The following is a 21,088-nucleotide window of genomic DNA, read 5'->3' as shown; positions in this document are numbered from 1 at the left end:
TGCCGTCCCGGCCGGCCCCTGCCCCACCCCCCACCCCTTTCACAGAGCCCGGCACGTCCACGCATACCAGGAGATACACACGTGGGGGGCCATTTTCAAAATGTGCTTGGCCCAGCCACGTGCGTATCTCCCACCTTTTGCATACACCCGGTTCTTAAAATTTACCCTTAAGGGAGCTCAGAGGTGCTGGTGAGTTCATAGTTCAATCGATCAGAGATTGGATGCAGTCCTGTGGGATGGAGAAGAATGTGATCTCTTTTCATAAAAGTGGTAACAAGTTTGGAAACTACAGGCCGATTAACCTGAACTTGCCAATGAGAAAATTAATGGGAAACTCTACTGAAAAAAGGAGAGTAAATTATCTACAATCAAGCAGGTTGTAGGTTCCAAGGCAATTCGATTTTATCACAGGAAGATCATGGCAAATGAATCTGACTGATTTCTTCAACTGGGTGACTAGAGAATTAGATCAAGGGCATGCGTTTAGGGTTGCCAATTGGCTCCAGATTATCAGAGCAGTTTGATCCAGTCCTGATTTTATTCAGGTGCAAACACAGTCTTGTAATTCTGATTTCTCTATGCATTCCCTAAGAAAAGCAAGGCTATAAGTCCCTGCATGCAGTGGGATAAAACCAGGACTGGATCAACCTGTCCTGAAAATCTGGTCATTTGGCAACCCTATATGCACTGGATGTGTTGCACTCCTGCCCACAGGCCTAGCCGCGAGCAGGAGCTTACCTCCACGGCCCGGAGTCCGCCATCTTGGCAGCACGGCAGGAGCCGTGCCAGGGTTCCCCACGCAGCAGGAGGCCACTGACAGTCTTCTTCTTCACCGCGGCAGGAGCCATGGACTTTGGCCTGCCTTCTCACGGCACGGAGCTGCCACTGATGTTGCTTCTCCCTACAGGCCTGTAGGCCTGCTCCTCAGTGGCTGGACGCTGCCATGGCTCCGCCCCCAGCCTTCCTTCTTGTGGCAGGATGCCGCCATCGATGTCAGGGCCTGCACAGCCCAGCTCCAGCTCCTGCACTCCTCAGCGGCAGCATGGCCGCTGTCCATAGTCCTGCACTTCCTCTTCCTGCTTCCTTCTTAGGCGAGGGGCCGCGCCTCCTTCAGTGCTTTAAAGGGCCAGCAAGGGAGTGGTCCCTCTGGCCCCACCTGATGGGTGTTCCTGTCCAGCCCTACTTAAGGGCTCAATTGACATTCAGTCTTCACCTTCACAAGGAACAAGTTCTCTCCAGGACTTCTAGTCTTCTGCTCCAGCTTGGCTTTTCTTCTTCGTGGGATCCCTTGTCGCTGTTGTTCCTGGCCTCTCATCTCTTGTCTTTGTCTTGATCTTCCCGATGTTCTGTTCCAATCCTGATGTTCTGTTCCAGCCCTGATGTCTTCATCCATGTTCCTGTAGTTATTCCTTCAGAGGTTCCTGAGATTCTGTCATCCCATCCCTCGTGATCCGCGACCAGCCCAGTGGGGCTGAGTAGGGCGCGCAGTGGCCCAGTGGTCTGCGACCACCCCGATGGGTTGTATAGGGTGCAGGCAGGATTCTTCCATTCCATGGGGCCGAAGATCCTCCTCGTCCATCTGTCCTGATGTCCTCGTCTTGTTCCAGGTTCCAGATTGAAACCTAGTGGCCATCTTCAGTCCAACCTCTGGATTCCATCCGTTGCATCTTCCACGCCGGGTCAGAGGTTTTGTCCTCCATCTACTGACCTGTCAGGTGCATCGATCATGCTGGGTCCTGAGGCTGCATCCAGGATGTCGCCGCTGGGAGTTGTCCGGATTCCTTTTGTCCAGATGTCCATCTGCTGCTTCCAGATTTCTCGTGGGCTGTTGTCCATCCTGTGCTCGTTGCAGCTCTTCAGTGAGTGTCTGGAAGTGCTGGGAGGCCCTCTGCTCTCCTGGAGTCCCGGACTTTTAACCCGTCTGATTTTAGCCTGTCTTCGTCATGATTAGTCCTTGTGTCTTCGTCTGTTCTGCTGTCTTCAGCATCCACGTTCAAGTCCTCAACCATCTCTGCCTCATGTCCAGCCTGCTGCCTCTGCTATTATGCAGCGGCAGGTCCAAAAGGGCTTGGAGTGATCGGAGGATTACTCAGAGGCCAACCTTGCATGGTGGTCTCACCGAGGTGTGCAGGTCGGCATAGGCCTGACTTTGCTCCGCTCCCAGACATGGACCTGACTCACCGCAAGGGCACACACTCCTCGTCCCGCACTGGGGAGTGCCCCCTACCACTCCCTTCCATCGCAGTGCAACAGGATGTAGCCTACTTGGATTTCAGCAAAATGTTTGATGTTATTCTGCATAGGAGGTTCATTAATAAGCTGAGCAGCCTGGAGTTGGTTTACAAAGTAGTAGGCTGGAATAGAAACTGGTTGGGTAATATACAACAGAGGGTAGGAGTAAATGGAATTCAATCAGAGGAGAGAGCATCTCAGGGATTGATCCTTGGGTTAATTTTGTTCAATACCTTTATGAGTGATACTGTGGAGAATTTAGAAGTAGATGTTTGCCTCTTTATGAACAACACTGAGGGAATAGACACAATGAGAATTGATCAAAGAAAGCTTGAAGAGTGGTTGATTGCATGGCAGTTAAGATTCAATACAAAAAGTGCAGAATTGTGCATTTGGGGCCCAGAAATCCAAGATAGTGGTACATGATTAGAGGTGAGAGGCTTATGTAAATGGACCAGGATAGACACCTTGGAGTAATATTGTCTGATGATGTCAATGTGGCGAAACAGTGTGATAAAGTAGGTGGCCAGAGCCAGAGGGATGCTAGGGTTCATAAAGAGAGATAACCAGCAGATAAAAGGAGGTAATAATGTCTCTTTAATGCGGCCTCACTTAGAATACTGCATTCAGTTCTGGAGGCCAAAGCTCAGAAAGGAATGGATAGACTATAAGCTGTCCAGAAAAAGACAATCAAATGGTGTGGGGTCTGCATGAAAAGTCATTCGAGGAGAGACTTAAGAACCTAAATATGTATACCCTAGAAGAGAGGAGAGATAAGGAGGATATGATACATACATTTAAGTATCTGAAAGGTAATAATGCATAAGAAGCAAATCTTTTTCAATAGAAAAGAATTTGTAGAACTAGGGGTCATGATGGAGTGGCAGCTATAACTCACAACATTATTGTGCTTCCAAAAAAGCACTGGGGGTAACCTGCACAAAGCAAGAGTAACTGCCCAAAAGCAGCACTGGCAATGCCTTGTGTTTCTTAAAAGGCATTCAGATGACCTGCATGAAGCAGCGGTTACACTGTTAAACAGCAAAGGGGAAACTGAATTGGGCCTCTAGAAAGGCCAAGGAGTCTCTATGGAGGGACCCACACTGAAATGAGCAAGGGGAAGCTGGATTTCAACATGGAAGAGGTCTCCTAGCAGAGGTGGTGAAGGCTATCACTGTAAAAGGTTTTGGGCATGGTTAGGAAGATATGGAGTGGTAGCAAAAGGGTGGGGAGGTCAGTTAAAGGATGTGGGAAGAAGCAGTTGGTGTTGGGTTGCATGTGGGAACTGATATGCATGAAAATCAAATAGGCAGACTAAATGGGCCATTTTAGTCTTTACCTTGTCTTCACTATGTTACTATGTGCAAATAAGCTCAAAACCAATTATATAAAATTGTATTTCAGAAGGAACAATGGTGAAAAAGAAAAATTGCTATTCTTTTAATCTGTAATGTATGTTGGAAAAAAATATCCCCCTGTCTCAGCTAGAAGAAAGTTAAAGAGAACACCATTTAGGCGTTAGGGAAGTGTCACATAAATGTGGACATGCAAAAAATGAAATTCAAAGATTTAATTCTTTTATACATTTTGCCTTGTCCTGACTGTAGCACTGCACGGAAAATAGGAACAATCTCTTCACAAACACATGCCTGCTTTTGACTATTGCACCAAGGCATCCTTGCAACTGCTCATACAACTAGATGTAATCAGGCATTGTGTCTCTGTCAGCTCTTCTGGAAGGATTCTCCTCTGTGAGGTTCAACATCATTCTAGAGTGACCGCATAGCTCCATGTCCAGGGAAACAAGCTGAGTCAGTTCTGATCATATCGCATTGCATGCAGGGAGATGTAGTTTTGATTTCCATATTGAGCTCCCTAAGAAAAGCAGGATTACATCTCCCTGAATACAGCGGGGTAAAACCAGGATTGCCTCAGCTAGCTCCATGGACATATTACTTACCATATGATCATTTGACCTAAAGTGTTCATATTCAAGTATGTAGTCACAAAAGGGACTTTCAAGATAGCCAATGTCTCACTATGCCTCCCTCCCTTTCTCCCAGTGGAGAGAACAGAAGCTATCCCAGTCACTGCTAAGGGTGTGCATGGAAAAAAAAAAATCTAGGGGTCAATATTCAAAGGAATTTAGAAAGATTAATGGCTAGTTTTTAATATTTCCCTTTCTTATCCCGCTAAAAGATAGATTGATAAGTCTGCATCTGGCTAAGAATTAGCTGAATAAGAAAGGGGTGTGTTGGGGCATTCTGGTGAGAGTTAGACGAATAACTTAACTGCCTAGCTCTGCTATTAGGAGATAACTGGATAAGTTATTTGCCTAAATGTGGACATGCCCAAGAGCAGGTCTAATGTTATCTGGGAATATATCTTTTGTCTTAACCGATTATTCAAAAAGAGTATAGCCAGTTAAGAGGAATAGTAAAAATTAAAAAAAAAAAAAAAAGATTGGAGGCCCTAAGATGGACCTGCTGGGCTGAGCCTGCAAACCCCCCCCCCCCCCACCCCAAAAAAAACCCTACATGCTGCGGCTGGTCCCAGTCTCACCCCTTCCCCCGCTTCCATACCTTGTCAAATGATTAAAAAATGTATACTTTCCAGGGGCCCCCATCTCGTCTCTTCCACCCCCACCCAAACTCATATCCTTCCACCCTCCCGTTACCTTATTATCCTTTATTTTTCTGCCTGGATCGTGGTAGCGGCCCTACTGCGATCCTGGCCCGGGGCTTCTGCTGTCCCATAGCAGCTACGCTGGAAATATAAGCTTCTAGCACAGCGCTTATAGACCCACACTAGAAACTGGAATATCCAAGATACGTTATCCTGCTAACTTTAGCGGGATAACGTAATTGTTCAACGTCTTGCTGAATGTGACCCCATATTGTTGAATTTAGTTTTTCATTTTGTTTTCTATTTACTTCATTTTGTTTTGTTCCATTTCTTTTTTTGCTTTAGTGCATGCTAAAATAAAATGCCATTATTTTTTGTGTTGTGTTAGATTGGAGACAACAGAAAACCAAGCAACAAATTTCATGGTTGTTTCCATGTCATTTTAAAATGACATCACATCCCTTGTCATTGCTTAATACAAAAAAAAAGGGATTTGGAGTCAGAAAAGCTGTACATTCTTTATCCTGCTAAATTCTTGAGCTAGATAGATAGACAAATATCTAGAGGTGGTTGTTTCATGGAATTTCTCCTTTCATATTTTGAAAAAGATATTTGGGTAAGGTTGGTGCCACTGGAGATCTAGCAGGAGATTGCAGAAAAAAATTAACATAAGAACATAAGAATTGCCATACTGGATCAGGCAGAAGGTCCATGAAGCCCAGTATCCTGTTTCCAACAGTGGCCAATCCAAGTCACACGTACCTGGCAGGATCCCAAACAGTAGATAGAGCCCATGCTACTACTAACCCTCATGAATAAGTAGTAGGTTTCCCCCAAATCTACCTGGTTAATAATGGTTTATGGCCTTTTCCACCAGGAACTTGTTCAAACCGTTTTAAACCCAGCTACACTAATTGTAACCCTTTGAATTTCACAGACTAGAAGCCTAAATGCACAAAAGTAACAGGGAGTATTACCTCTTCAGAAATTGGGCATAATTTTTGGAACTGTTTTTGCAGACCTCCAAATCACTGATTTGAGCTTGTAACACAGGAGGAATGAAATCCATGGTGCTCATTTATTCATCCAGCCCAAAGACTATCTCTCTTCTAAACACATCCTGAGAGGTCTCCAGAAATCCTCATGTCTGGAAAGTCTCTAGGTACAGTACAGAGCTGGGGGTCATTTTCAAAGATACCAAACTCAAGGTAAGAACATAAGAACATAAGAAATTGCCATGCTGGGTCAGACCAAGGGTCCATCAAGCCCAGCATCCTGTTTCCAACAGAAGCCAAAACCAGGCCACAAGAACCTGGCAAATACCCAAACACTAAGAAGAACCCATGCTACTGATGTAATTAATAGCAGTGGCTATTCCCTAAGGGGCGGATTTTAAAAGGCCTGTGCTCGTAAATCCTTCCGGATTTACGCGCGCCGGCGGCCTATTTTGCATAGGCCGCCGGCGCGCGTAAAGCACCAGGACGCGCGTAAGTCCTGGGGCTTTCGAAAAGGGGCGGTGGTGCCGGCCCGGGGGCGTGGTCGAGGCCTCTGGACCAGCCCCCGGGACCGAAGGACGGAGCGAGGCTGCCGGCCGGCGCGCGCAAAGTTAGGGGGGGGGGGGGTTAGATAGGGCCAGGGGGGTGGGTTAGGTAGGAAAAGGGAGGGGAAGGTGGGGGGAGGGTGAAGGAAAGTTCCCTCCAAGGCCGCTCTGAAATCGGAGCGGCCTCGGAGGGAACAGGCAGCACGCGCTGGGCTCGGCGCGCGCAGGTTGCACAAATGTGTGCACCCCCTTGTGCGCGCCGACCCCGGATTTTATAAGATACGCGCGGCTACTCGCGTATCTTATAAAATCCAGCGTACTTTTGTTTGCGCCTGGTGCGCGAACAAAAGTACGTGATCGTGTATTTTTTAAAGATCTACCCCTAAGTATAATTGATTAATAGCCGTTAATGGACTTCTCCTCCAAGAAATTATCCAAACCTTTTTTGAACCCAGCTACACTAACTGCACTAACCACCTCCTCTGACAACAAATTCCAGAGCTTTATTGTGCATTGAGTGAAAAAGAACTTTCTCCGATTAGTCTTAAATGTGCTACTTGCTGACTTCATGGAATGCCCCCTAGTCCTTCTATTATTCGAAAGTGTAAATAACCGAGACCTCTCATGATCTTAAAGACCTCGATCATATCCCCCCTCAGCCATCTCTTCTCCAAGCTGAACAGCCCTAACCTCTTCAGCCTTTCCTCATAGGGGAGACTCCCCGCCCCTCATTACCTAAAGTATCACAGGCCTGCAATTCTTTAGAAAATGAGGCCCTTTATGAGAAAGCAAATTATTATTATTGCTATTATTTTTTTTCTTAAAAATCTTCTTATGACTTCTGTCCTTGCTAAATGATACAGGATTGACAGAACTGGTCACGGATGTTTGGCATTTATCCACACAACTGGTACAGGTGGACAGTGGCAAATCAACCACTTTACATTTACAGCTCATAAATATACCTCACCTCTCCTTTGTGCTAGGTCCTTAACTTCACTGTTTATACTGTCAAGCAGATTGCCAATTAGTGTGAGCTGTGCAGTGGTTTTAGTGGTGGGAATATCTGTTTACAGGGAGTTAGATAGAGACTGCCATTCATTCCACTAGAGAGACAATTGTCAAGCTGCCAGCATTGCTACAGAGTCCTTGTAAACTTTTACTTGTGCACTAATTCTCAAAGCCAAAGTATGCGTACACTTTAGCTTTGAAACTCGCTGCAGATACAGAGAGGCGTGATCACTCACATCTCTGCTTTTTGTGCAGCTGTATAATTATTTCTGGAAGTCAGTGCTGGGGTGTAATCTGTCCTCTTATTTTAAGATATTAGTATGAAGCTGAACCTTTAGCAGCCAATCAAGGAGCAGGATATTCTTTCTGCCACTTTCCAATCATCACTTAGGTATCCCCAATTTGTACGTTATAGCTTATGATTCACATACTATTTTCCATATTTGTTCAAGCCACAGGAATCAGTGATAAGAAAACAATGAGGTCCATATTCAGTATGCCAGTGAGTGGCAAGTTGTTTGGCTAAATTTAGCTGGATAACTTAACTTTGCCCAGATATCCAGCCTTATGCGGTTGGATAACCTGTCACTTAATTGGATGTCTTCGACGATATCTGGTTAAGTGACACTGTCAAATGAAAAAAAATAATGTATCTTTTGGGCCTGCTGCCCAGTTCCTGCTCCCTCCTTAAGACCTTATAAATGGCCCTGCCAGGGCGCACGCCCACCATCCCCCGCCAAATGTAAAAAAAACCAAATAAAGCCTTGTATAATGCACACGGCAGCATCCCCTTCAAAACCCCCATCCCATTTGCTTTTAAGTGTTATTATTCTCTCTCTCTCCTGTTCCGTCAAACGCATAACCATTGTAAAGCCTGGCTATGCACCCTCTGGAACCTCCTACTTCACCCCCCTCCCCCCACCCCAGACCAAGAAATATCCAGAAGCAAGGTAGGCACCCACTCGCTCCCAGTGCTTACAGAGCAACTCAGAAAGAGAGAGGTGCAGGACATGTAAGCTACTCCTCAGCTTACGTTTCCTGCACTGGAAACGCCAGGAGCGGGTAAGGTACCTACCTCATTAATGGCTGGCCATTTCTTGGTTCGGGGAGGGGGTGGTGGCCAGGGTTTTCAGTGGCTCTGGGCAGGAGTGGGGGGGGGGGGGAGCAAGAGAGAGGAAATAGCTAAAAACAAATAAGAAGGGGGGTTTGATGGGGGCACTGATCTGTATATTATATATAGATTTTTTATGTATTTTAAAGGAGTTTTGGGCATGGGGTGTCCAGCCTAGCAGAGCTATATATTCGATCTTGGGGAGTGGGATAGGAATCGAACCGTAGGCCTGAAAGGCATTTTAAAAAAGAAATTTTGACAGTGCTAATCAGATATTTTTGAGGCTATCTGGTTAAGTGGCAGGTTGTTAAGTTGCTGCACAATGTTGGATAGCTAAAGTAGGTTTAAAATTATCCAGCTAATTTAACTTATTTCAACTGAGAATAGGCTAAGTTAGCCGGATAACTTAGTCTTGTCCCAGAACGCCTCCAGAATGCCTTTTTTATCCAGCTATAATTTAAGAAGTTACCATTTAGATGGATAACTTTTGAGTTATTCAGCTAAATGGATTTGAATATGGACCGCAATGTATCCACTGCAGCAGCTCTCCACCCGATCCTTAAGATGTGGTCGGCTCCTCTGGTTTTCAGACTATCCACAATAAATATGCATGGGGAGGAAGACTTAGAAACAATGTCAGGAAATATTTCTTCACTGAGAGGGTGGTGGATGCCTGGAATGCCCTTCCGGAGGAAGTGGTGAAGACTAAAACTGTGAAGGATTTCAAAGGGGCATGGGATAAACACTGTGGATCCCTTAAAGGCTAGAAGATGGGATTAAATAAAAAAGCTAAACTGGCACGGAGCGGCAGTTACTACCCTTAAGAGAAACATGGGGCTAACCTGCATGGAGCAGCAGTGACTACCTTGGGAAGCTTGCTGGGCAGACTGGATGGACCATGTTGGTCTTTTTCTGCCATCATTACTATGTTACTATATGTTACTATGTATGTTAGAGGCAGCACATGTAAATAAATCTCATGCATATTCATTGTGGACATCCTGAAAATCAGGCTAGCCAAGTGGCCGGGCAGATCCTGAAGACTGGGTTGCAATCCAGAGGTCTATAGTAATATTCTTCTAAGCTAAAACAACTGCAGCCTCGCTGAAAAACATTGCCTTTAGTGAACAGATACAGGTAGAGAGATTTAGGCTGCAATGCCAGTTCCTGTTTGGACAGGTTCTAATTTCTCAAGGAGCAATGTAAGGACTCGGCTCTCTGCCAGAAATTCCAGCAGGGTTAATGAAAATCTTGTTTATCAGGTAACAAGGTTGTCAGCCTCTGTTAACTTTAACCCAAAACAGCCTGTGATTAAGATGCATGATAAAAATTCCTTTGTGCTGGCTGAACTCAAGTTGAGTCTGCATCTTGCTTAAGGGGGAAAGAAATCTTCCCTAAAATTAGCAAAGACCAGATACATGCAGTGTGGAGTCGGCTTGTGAAATCTTTTCTAAGGATCATTAAGGATATTTCATTATCTCCATATTGCCAAGGTCAGGCTGTCTATATTTCCTCTTTAGTACTGCAGAGGGAATATGGTACGACTGTGGCATAATAGACCAGAAAATGCCCACACTGGGAGTGATGGTAAATCAATAAAAACTCATCAATATAACTCCCACTCCCCCAAGATATCACAAACAGCTTCAAGTTTGTAATTTACTTACGCATCGTTGCCTTATGCCTGACATTTTTTACACCCACTTTTGAACTTTTTGTGCACATAAAACCTTTATACGAGACAATATATAAAAAAGGATAAAATGCTTTAGTGAAAAGATTATTGATTTTAGGCTGGGCTGCGTGTGCAGCAGTTACATGCTACATTTCTGGCTGTGAGATTTGAATTTGAATGTAAGCTTGGGATCTTAATGCTTTATGCAAGAAAAACGTGTTTCTCCCTTAGAATTAAAGCATTTCTTAAGGAAGGTAGGAAAATGACCCCCTTATCGCCTGTTTCTGGTGGCTAAAGTCATGCTATGTGCTTACTTAAAACGTAGAGAGATGCATGAATTGGTTGAAGATAATATGTTCCCAGTATTTATCGATCTGCTTTGATGGTGAAAATTTTCAGACATAAAGAGGGAATACTATGTCTTCATGTTAGGTTATTCTGATTGTAGCTATTCTATCTTAAAAAGAAATATATATAAATATATATATATATATATATATATATATGTGTGTGTGTGTGCCTTTCATGACCACTCTCTTAACAGATGGTTTTGATTATTAATAGATGCTTTAGCAATCAGCAATATCTCACTGTAGGTCAAAATTTCTTAATATTTAAAAAATATATTCCATTTCCTGGTACTTTGTAATAGAAAGGCAAATCTAATTTAAAACAAATCTATATGTAATACATTATTTAAAAATGCCTGCTAATGCAATTTTATGTGCAAGTAAAAGCATGATTTTTGAAATATATCTGCCATCTTTGTCGATCCCGCATTCATAATTTGTTTATAAATTAAATCAGAGATCTCAAACTCCAGTCCTAAAAGGCTGCAAACAAGTTGCATTTTCAGGAGGACCAAAACATGCAGAATGACCCTAAATATATGCAGCTCCATTTAAATAGCTCCCATGAGCCTTTGTTGTGATTATCCTGAAAATCAGATCCATTGGTGGCTTTTGAGGTTTGGGGTTTGAGACCCCTCATTTAGACAATAGGTATTCTTGTCCCCAGCCATGTCTCAGGAAAACCAGAATAAGAAGATGGTTTTCTTTAATGAGACCTTCATATAATAGTGTGGTATATATTCGCTTAACACTGTTCCAAAGATATTTATGACTTTGTATTGGAATGCAAAGTAAGAATGACTGTGAACTGCAGAACATTATGAAAAGTGTTTTTTTTTATGGATCTTGTAAAAGTACTAAGGCTGAGAGTTTCTGCTTTATGGTAACACCATCACCCTTAAAGAAGAGATGAGCACTGGAATTCAAATACTTCTGTGAAAAGGACTCTCACCATTCCACTTTGAAGCGCTGAAAAAAGTGTGAAAAGTGTAATATAAATCTAAATAAATAAAATAAATAAATAAATAAATAAATATGGACAACATCCATAAATTCTTGAAACAAGGTAAGTGTTTTCACTGCATTTCACTTTAATATTTTAAATACATTGGCTTAAAAAACATTTTGAAATTTTTTTTTCGATGGGACATGATAGCATTTGAGACCAATGCTTATTTATTTATTTATTTATTTATTTAATTTATTTATTTTACAACATTTGTTACCCACCCTTCCTACGTTCAGGGTGGAGTACAATAAAAACATACATAGTAGGTAACAAAAATTTCATGACAATAGAATTTAAAATTCAATAAAATTCATTGTAAACCAGATTATAAAATACAAAACAAATCAAATTACTACATTACATATAGATTTAGGTGCCAGAAGACACTGAAGGTAACGAAGCCACGTGGACTACAGGAACCTCGCCTGGAGGTGAGAAAGCCAGATGAACGAGAGGTTGCTAGTTTGGTTCAGAAATGCTTTTTTGAAAAGATAAATCTTATGGGCATTGGTTAAACTCGTTGCATTCCAATACAAAGTCTTAAATACTTTTGGAACTGTGTTAAACGAATATATATATATATATATATATATATATATATATATATATATACACACCACTCTATTATATGAAGGTCTCATCAATGAAAACCATCTTGTTATTCTGGTTTTCCTATGGTTATTCTGGGTTTGTTTTTGTGTGACCCTGGGTTTGTTTTTGTGTGACAGCAAGGCTGCAGGAGATTTTGGCCAATGCAGGCAGCAGACTTTCATGAGCCAGCCCCAATTTATCTGGGATATGGCCTCTGCACCAGATGCTTAGCCTTACTGAAGGTCATGCTGATGTTTCTCCTTCCTAGCAGGGAAATTGCTGACCTGGTAACAGAGGCCAAGAAATGTATAGCCCTCCACTGTGTGCAGGTGCAGTTTCCTGTGAGAAAGAGGCAGAAGAATTCATATGAAATATAGATTTTTTTTTTCTTTTGGGGGAAGAGAAGAGGATTTTGGTAAGATACTGTGTGCATGGCTGCAGTTGAACTTTTCATCCTTAATTTTTTTTCTGTGAGCTGTTTAACTCATGGAAGGTAAGCTAAATCTGTGCTATGCACAGTTACCGAAGGGTAAAAATACTTCCCTTTTTGCCATTTAAACAGTAGTGTAGAAAGACTACAAAATTACAATCACCTATGTTAAGCCAGAGGAGCACTTGAAAATGTTGGTTAATTTTATATACTGGCTTTACACTTAGGTCACTCCCCCCAGGCTGAAAGACTAAGAAGCATCAGTTGCTGCTATTTTGGAAAATGGTGCTGGTTGGCAGGCATTAGCAAACAGAAATCTCACCTGTCACAATTAGAAACCAGGGAATTACCATAAGCTTTAGGAGAGAGTTCTGGGGAGTGGGCTAGGGTGGGTAGACAAATTGTATGGCAGACGCGGGGCCTTTGGGCCTTTTTAATTTTCACTTTGCCACAATGGCTCAGCTGGGGGGGGGGGTTGTTGGGAGGGAGGGCTGAGGGCCAGGGTCCTCGCCCACTAGACCACCAGGTTTATTTTTGAAATGGGCCTGTAGGAGGGGAATTAAGAGGGGCCACTTGGCCTCTTGAAAAGATGGTGTCCCTGAGATGTGGGGTTGCAATTATGTAACACACTGTAGGGTCAGCTAAGCTGCAATATTATTCCTGGTGATATTGTACCGCCAGGGCACTTACTGCAGTATTCATAAACCCACAATAATTGGTACCTCAGTATTTTCCAGGGATAGAGGTACACCGCAGCTTAGTAAATAGACCCGTAAGATTACAAGTTTCTAGACAATATTACTGCATACTAAAAAATCTTTTCCCTTCCAGAAAAAGTTAAACGCATGTTTTGCATTCTCTTGCTAGAATAACATGCAGATAAAGCTTGTTCAGTAAGTGGTAAAGCCTCTTTCTGTGTAGCTACCCTCATCTTATCAAGAAATGGTGCAAAAAAAGTTATAAATGCTGTCATTCAGCTAGAAGATTTCATTTTTGAGACATGGGTAACTACTGTATATCCAGGGTAAGGTAATGCATTTGCAAATGTCTAAAATATTTTTTGCTCCGTTCCTGGCTCTTCGGTGCTATATGTTAATCCATGAGCGAGGCCTGTCTGGAAACTTTAGAGCTGGTATTCTGGCTCCCCCGCCCCATTTTTTCTCTCGGCAGATGATTTTAGGCTGCATGAAAAGTATCTTTAAGGCACCACCAATGATGGTTAAATATGTATTGCTCCCAAGCAAACCTTTCAATAGTTCTCTGTAAACCGATTTGATTTGCATATAATGTAAGAAGACCGGTATATAAAAAACATAAATAAAATAAATAAATGTATAGATATATCCCATCCATGATGCTATTCAGATTGACTGTCCCATGATTTACTAGCTTTAACCATCCTGCAAAATGACACCCATATAAATATTGTTAACAGCACTAACATAATGTTAAGTCAGGTTTTACTGAGCTCCCTCATCTACCCTTCAGATTTATTAGCAATAGCATTGAAGCACATTTTTATTAGCCCAAGTTAAACCTAGATACCACTGGTCTGGTTGCCCATCTCTCTCTCTCTCTCTTTTGTACTGCCTTTAACTGTACGCTTCTTTTTACAACTGCTCTTCTTCCATCAAAGTGAAACATTCTTGGATAAATCTTACCGCATGAAATATTTATTCATTTTGCTAACTGATGTTGATCTCATAAATTACCAGGACTTTTTCATGAAACGCTTATTAACAGCCATGGTTGTATGTTAATGGTTTATTGACCAAATATGGGATAATTAGACCCTAGGAGCTCTGGCCAATGTGATCTACGAGCACTGAATTTGGCCCTTATTGCACTGATGACCTATTTAATATCTTGCTAAGCTTTTAAGGCAGAACTATGTCCACAATTTGTTTATGGGCACTGTTTTATTCTGTTTTATGGATCCAGTTGCTCTAAGTATTATAAAAAAAATACATTGATCCAAGAAACATATTTTCATGTTTACTTTATTCCTATTTGTCTTATTTTGTATATATGATAAAACAGCAGTGTTATTATAAGACACATTTTCCATACTTAAAAGAACAGATTTCCTTAAATCGAGCTCTAATTCAGCCTTTAATCTGCTGGAGCTTCAGTTCGTACCTTTTGTGCTTATTTTATTTTTTAACTTTTACAATGTTGATAGAGGATTTCAAATACTTTTTCTGCAGTTGTTTCAAGGGCAATGCTTCAATAAGCTGTATTGATCTGGTTTCTGTTTTCTATTATAAAAAACAAGTCATGTTATGAAAAATAATATGTAATAAGGAATTTTCTTTTCTTTTCTTCAACAATTCTCATGCCTTTTCTTCCTTTCTCCAAATAATAATTATAAACAAATAAGACATAAGCTTTCAAACAGAATATTTTCTTTAAAGGATCCTCTGAGCAGTGTATTATGTGATATGCTGGCATACATCTGACTCTGTAATACAAAATAGATCAGCTGTTACTGGATAGCAAACATTCTTACAGTAAAACACCTTTCATTTCATACAGGTGTTGTATTCAGCATATTGATATAAGGTATCTTAGATTTATAAATACTGCACTGCACATACCATTTGCTGTTGATGTTAAAGGAACACTGCATGGACAATAAACCAGAAAATATTCTAGGCAAATATTTAAGTTTGTGTGCAGGACGCTTCTTGCTGTATGTCAGCTATCATACACATATTATCATACCATGTTTCCGCAGAAGCAGTGTTGCTTGTGAGGTTCCTCAAACACAGGGCTCTCTTCCTCCCTGCTGAGTAAAGTGAATTTCCTGATAGGGGCACGTCTCAGCGCTTAAGTTCTAGTATATTTCAGTGTTAAAACATAAAGCAACACTATGTCAACGAAGGCGAGCCCTGCTACAGGCCTTTCTTCTGTGAAATCCAGAGGCACACAAGGATACACCTGTGCAGTACAGACCCAAATATCCCCCCAGGGAGCTGGCCCAAATATCTTTTTTTTTCTTTGCTCCATGAAAAAGGAAATAGCACAGAACGAATACTTCCAGCAGGGGGGGGGGGGGGGGGGGGGAACAATGCAAAGTACAAATGACCCAGGCACACCACAGTAAGACGAGAGAAAAGATATATACTGTATATCTATATTTTGATGTTTTAGTTCAAACTGTACTGTGACAAAACATCAGTGTGAGCTAAAACATTGGAACATGGATATATAATATATACCATTCCTCCATTGTTATTGTGGTATTCCTACCTAAGGGCCTCATTTTCTAAGCATTTTTTCCATGGACACAGAATGGTAGAAAAACGTTAGTAAATCAGACCCTGCATCTTTAGCCTTGTGAATAGGTGTGGCTAGCAATCACCTGCTGGTAGCTAAAAGCACCCTCTGTCTTTGACAAGTTCTAGGGAATATACTATGTTTTTTTTGTATATTTATTTTCTTTGGTTGCTCCCCCCAATCCATCTCCCACCTTTTTTTTGGGTTTTCAGAAAAACTCTAGTACATCTCTGTGACTCAGGGATTTTGGATACCTGCAAATTATTGTTGGGAATCGTAAGTTACTGAAGCAGAAAAAAAAATCACTTAGAATAAAGTTTGCTGTGGTCCAATTAAAAATGCAAAGCGCCCTAAATCTGCATTAGCCTCATAAAATAAGTGATGTAAATGAGATTATACGTGCAGTGGATATCTGTAATGTTTTTCTCACGTTTTAGAAAGAGACAATCCGGCAAACCATTCCTGTCCTGATGCACTAATTTCCTGCCATAGTGAGTGCTCCTTAATGAACAATTAATGCTTACTGTAACAGGCTTCCACTGTCTTTTTGCCTAATTGTTGACATCTCAGCTGGTACAGTGAAGTTAGTTCTTGCATAGATTATTTTTTATGCTTCTGTTCTCGGTCATGGAATCAGGTATACATGAAGCACAGGGGACTGTGAATACATAAAGAAAAAGAGATACAAAATCTTTTTTTTGTTTTTTAAAGAATGTTACTCTAACTGATCTCTGTGGTTATGATAAGGCAGCTGAGATTTTGGAAACTGTCTTTAAATAAAAGTCCTTTATTTAAATTCATTTTTTTTAAATTATAATTACTGCGGTAGTGGTAACTTCTCTTTGAAAGATACCACGGGCATAAAATTTCAGTCGTGACATGACAAGCCCCATTTCTGCTTCATGATCCTCTTGGAATGAATTCAAAAATATATGTTAAAAAAAAAAAAAAAAAAAGAATAGGCCAGCCTTGAGGCTGAGTGGAAATGCTGTGCCATGCAGAGAGTCTGGATTTGATTCCCAAGCTGGTCTGCGATACTGCAAAAACAGTGCTCACAGCCCCTGGCAGGAAAAGAGGGAGGTGACTCAAAGGCCTCATGCAATAGTGCCTCCTACTGGCTAGATCTAGGGCCCATGATTACAGGGTTCCTGGGGCACAGCCCCCAGGTGCAATGCCAGAACTAAGGTAAGTTGAGAGGGGATATAAAATATGGAGAAATATTCCCGGGTATTTATGAATGAAGTCTAGTTCCAACTGATCTGGAAGCCTTTGAAAGCAGCGAAAAAACAATCACTTTGTATGTCAGCTATTCAGATCAACAGGAAAAAGTGGATGAAAGGGAATGCAAAAGGGCAGTGACAGGGTCATGAGTTCAGAGAAAGCATGCAGGATCATAGTTCAGTTCAGCAGAACCTTCCGTAATACCTATCCAGATCAGAGGAATCAAGGGACTCAGAAATGTTACATAGATAAACAAACCACATTTTATAATCTATGCCTGAAATTTAGGTTTATTAAGAAAGGAACACAGTGTTTTTAATAATTTGTTTGCAAAATAAATTGATCTGTTGATCTGCTTCTGAATAGCAATCATGCACAAATATGTATGAACAGCAGATATCAGAGAGAGATTTGTTTCTTATACCAAGGGCTGGACTCTTTTTTTTTTTTTTTTTTTTAAATTGGAAATTTCCTTTTGGAATAGGTTCCAATATTTTTATTTTATTTTATTTATTTGAATGTTTTTTTTATACCGAAGTCTGGTGTCTGCCTTCACTCCGGTTTACAATGATAACAACTATTTACATTAAAACATCAGAGTACTAATACATGAATACGAAGCAACCTTCTTGTGCATGGCTTTCCAAACTGTTCTGGTGATCCCCCTCCCCCTGTCAGTCAGATTTTCAGGATACCCACAATGGATATGCATTAGATACATTTGCATATACTGTGTATGCATATTTGTCTCATGCATATTCATGAGTTTGGGAAACCCTGTTCTAGTAATTCTAAAATCTATATAAACAAGATGCTTATCTTTATCTATCAAATGGCCAAAGAAAGCCTGCAATGAAATGTGTTTTATGAGTCCTTGACTACTGCACTCAATTTTAATTCTCAGGTATGGTTAGCAACATATAAATCTAAAACTATTTATTAATTAGTTTCCTTCCGTGTCCTGGAATATTTATGAATAAGAGACAGGAATATCTAAATGTTTAATGAATCTCAGTGCAGGGTGTAGGTCCTCCCTTATACATTATGCAGGCTTTTTATACATCACACTCGGTGGTAGAATAAAATGCCCTGTAGAGTCTCCCTATAGCAATCAATAATACTTTTATGTATGCCAGCCAGCAAGGCTTGGGTTTTCACCCAACCCTCACCAGTGTCTCATCATTCATGGATGGCACTATAGGAAGAGAAATAATTTTTGTGCTTCCAGTGCATGGCTTGTTACATCCATTGGTCACTGCTTTGAGTTCTTTTAGAAGGGTGGTCAATCATTTGATGTGAAGGGGATGTATGGACTAGAACCCTGGACCGACCAGCTATGTAGCCTGGTCCACGGTAAACTGAGTGGGAATCCAGGCCATAGGGCGTTTCCCGGGGGAGAGAAATAAAACCCCAGGCTCAGGAAGGAACAATCGGGCTTAGAAAGGGAGGAGGAGGAAAGCTCCAGGAACGAAGTCAGAACCCTGTACATTTGAAAGCTTGACTTTTGATGTAGCACTGCTGAGATAAGCAGGCTTTTCCCGTCTTTCTCTTTATGTAAAGAATAAATGTGCCTTTCTGTTGAAAACTGGAGTCCATCTTGGTTTTCTGTCCTCCAGCACACCTCCCTGAAGCAAGGACTGTTCCTTGCTAGCACATATGCCCACCAAAGACCAAGGGACCCATGCTACCAGTTTTGACTTCTGGGCCTGGCTGTAACAGCAACATCGATAACTAGACCCTTTGGGCTAAAGAGCCTAGCCATGCCTAGATAGAGAAGGAACATTAAAGTAGTCAGTTGGACAAGGTAGGTGTTCTTTTTGCACAGAAATAAAAAAGAACATTTTTTTAACAATGACTTTTTTGAAGTGGTTGTACAGAATTTCAAGCTAGCATGGCTTGATTACTCCAGGCTTTCACAGAAGGGCATCAGCAGCTTACAAGACATCATGCAAGGCCAAGTCCAATAGCAAGCCCTGCAAGAGAAACCTGACAAACAGCAGGCTTCCTCGATACAGATAGTACAGGCTGTGCAAGCTGTCCTAGCCTGGCTTAACCCTCTGGCTCCCATGGTATTTTAAGCTGGCCCCAGGAGAGGATCCAGATGGGTTTCTATTATATTTTGAACAGACAGCCTGTTAATGAGTAAATTTTCCAAGAGGTCATGCCTATAAGAATGGCATATGCAAGGCCAAGAGTGACTGGGGTGCCTCGGGTGCTAAGAGTGCCAATAATATATGGGAGACTTGGGTTGAGTGTCCAAAAGAAAATTCTTTACTGATGGCATGGCTTAAATTACATAATCCTCAGCACCTCAGAGGCTCTTTACTTATTACAGTCCTTTAATCTCTCTGTGCATGGGTTTTGCCTTACTGGGACATGGGAAGCACTCGCCCTCCAGGGCTTGACAGGGTCTGTCAGCACTGGATATCACTGATCTCTCCTCTTCATTCTTATTCTCTTCCTTCAGGCTTTCCTGTAGCTCTCATGGATGCTGCTGAGCCCTTCCAAGGCCACTGATTCCAGGATTATCTTAATCATGGCCATTTTCTTCCCCTACAAAAATGAAAAGTGTCCAAACTATCACTACAAACTCTTTCTATCATGTTTTTTATCCTTACCCACTGGTCCTTTCTTATCGGCATAGAGAACGGCTCAATGGCCCCTGACAATGGCTTTCAGCTATTCAAGATACTTCAAATCTAGAATTCCCTAGGGTATCAAAGTTAGCATTATGCACTTTGTATTCACCTACTTGCATGACAGAAAAATGTTTGACAACTCAGGTTAGCTTTTGGCTTCAGGCCCTATTAGGGATGTGAATCGTTTTTTGACGATTTAAAATATCGTCCGCTATATTTTAAATCATCAAAAATCATTAGAGCCTCGATACAATAACAATTCCCCCGATTTATCGTCAAAAAATCGTAAATCGGGGGAAGGGGGAGGGGAAGGGGGAGGGCAGGAAAACATGCACACTAAAACAACCCTAAAACCCACCCCGACCCTTTAAAATAAATCCCCCACCCTCCCGAACCCCCCCCCCAAAATGCCTTAAATTACCTGGGGTCCAGAGGAAGGGTCCCGGTGTGATCTTTTACTCTCGGACCTCTGGGTGCGTTGTAGAAATGGCACCGGCGCTACCTTTGCCTTGTCATATGACAGGTCAAAGGTAGCGCCGGTGCCATTTTGTTTTTTGTCCCCCGACGTCAGGAGCGTAAGAGATCGCTCCCGGACCCCAGCTGGACGCCCAGGGACTTTTGGCCAGCTTGGGGGGGGGCCTCCTGACCCTCACAAGACTTGCCAAAAGTCCAGCGGGGGTCCGGGAACGACTTCCTGCATGCAAATCGTTTTTCCGTACTGAAAAACGATTTGCGGTAGGAGATCGCTCCCGGACCCCCGCTGGACCCCCAGGGATTTTTGGCCAGCTTAGGGGGGCCTCCTGACCCCCACAAGACTTGCCAAAAGTCCAGCGGGGGTCCGGAACGACCTCCTGCAGTCGAATCATGTTGCCTTAAGGCCGGCGCCATTTTGCGGCGCCATTTTGCGGTGCCATTTTGCGCAAAATGGTGCCGGCCGTACGGCAACACGATTCGACTGCAGGAGGTCGTTCCGGACCCCCGCTGGACTTTTGGCAAGTCTTGTGGGGGTCAGGAGGCCCCCCCAAGCTGGCCAAAAGTCCCTGGGGGTCCAGCGGGGGTCCGGGAGCGATCTCCTATGCTCCTGACGTCGGGGGACAAAAAACAAAATGGCGCCGGCGCTACAACGCACTCGGAGGTCCGAGAGTAAAAGATCACACCGGGACCCTTCCTCTGGACCCCAGGTAATTTAAGGCATTGTGGGGGGGTTCGGGAGGGTGGGGGATTTATTTTAAAGGGTCGGGGTGGGTTTTAGGGTTGTTTTAGTGTGCCGGTTTTCCTGCCCTCCCCCTTCCCCTCCCCCCCACTGGACCCCAGGTAATTTAAGGCATTTTGGGGGGTTTGGGAGGGCGGGGGATTTATTTTAAAGGGTCGGGGT

The 21,088-nt window shown here is 42.5% G+C and overlaps 1 long non-coding RNA gene across 1 annotated transcript in view; it reads right to left on the bottom strand.

Annotated features, from left to right (window-relative positions):
* Positions 1-14,594: 14,594 nt before the first annotated feature.
* LOC115097747 overlaps positions 14,595-21,088 on the bottom strand; it is a 56,974-nt gene continuing 50,480 nt past the window's right edge. Inside the window, exons 2-4 of the long non-coding RNA XR_003858326.1 lie at positions 16,378-16,511; positions 15,299-15,362; positions 14,595-15,035 (exon numbers count right to left, since the gene is read on the bottom strand). This is a non-coding gene — a long non-coding RNA (uncharacterized LOC115097747). The remainder of the gene's footprint in view (positions 15,036-15,298; positions 15,363-16,377; positions 16,512-21,088) is intronic.

The sequence above is a fragment of the Rhinatrema bivittatum genome, chromosome 8 (genome assembly GCF_901001135.1).
Source record: "Rhinatrema bivittatum chromosome 8, aRhiBiv1.1, whole genome shotgun sequence".
NCBI classification, from domain to species: Eukaryota; Metazoa; Chordata; class Amphibia; order Gymnophiona; family Rhinatrematidae; genus Rhinatrema; species Rhinatrema bivittatum.
This window is presented reverse-complemented; position numbering and strand designations above follow the sequence as displayed.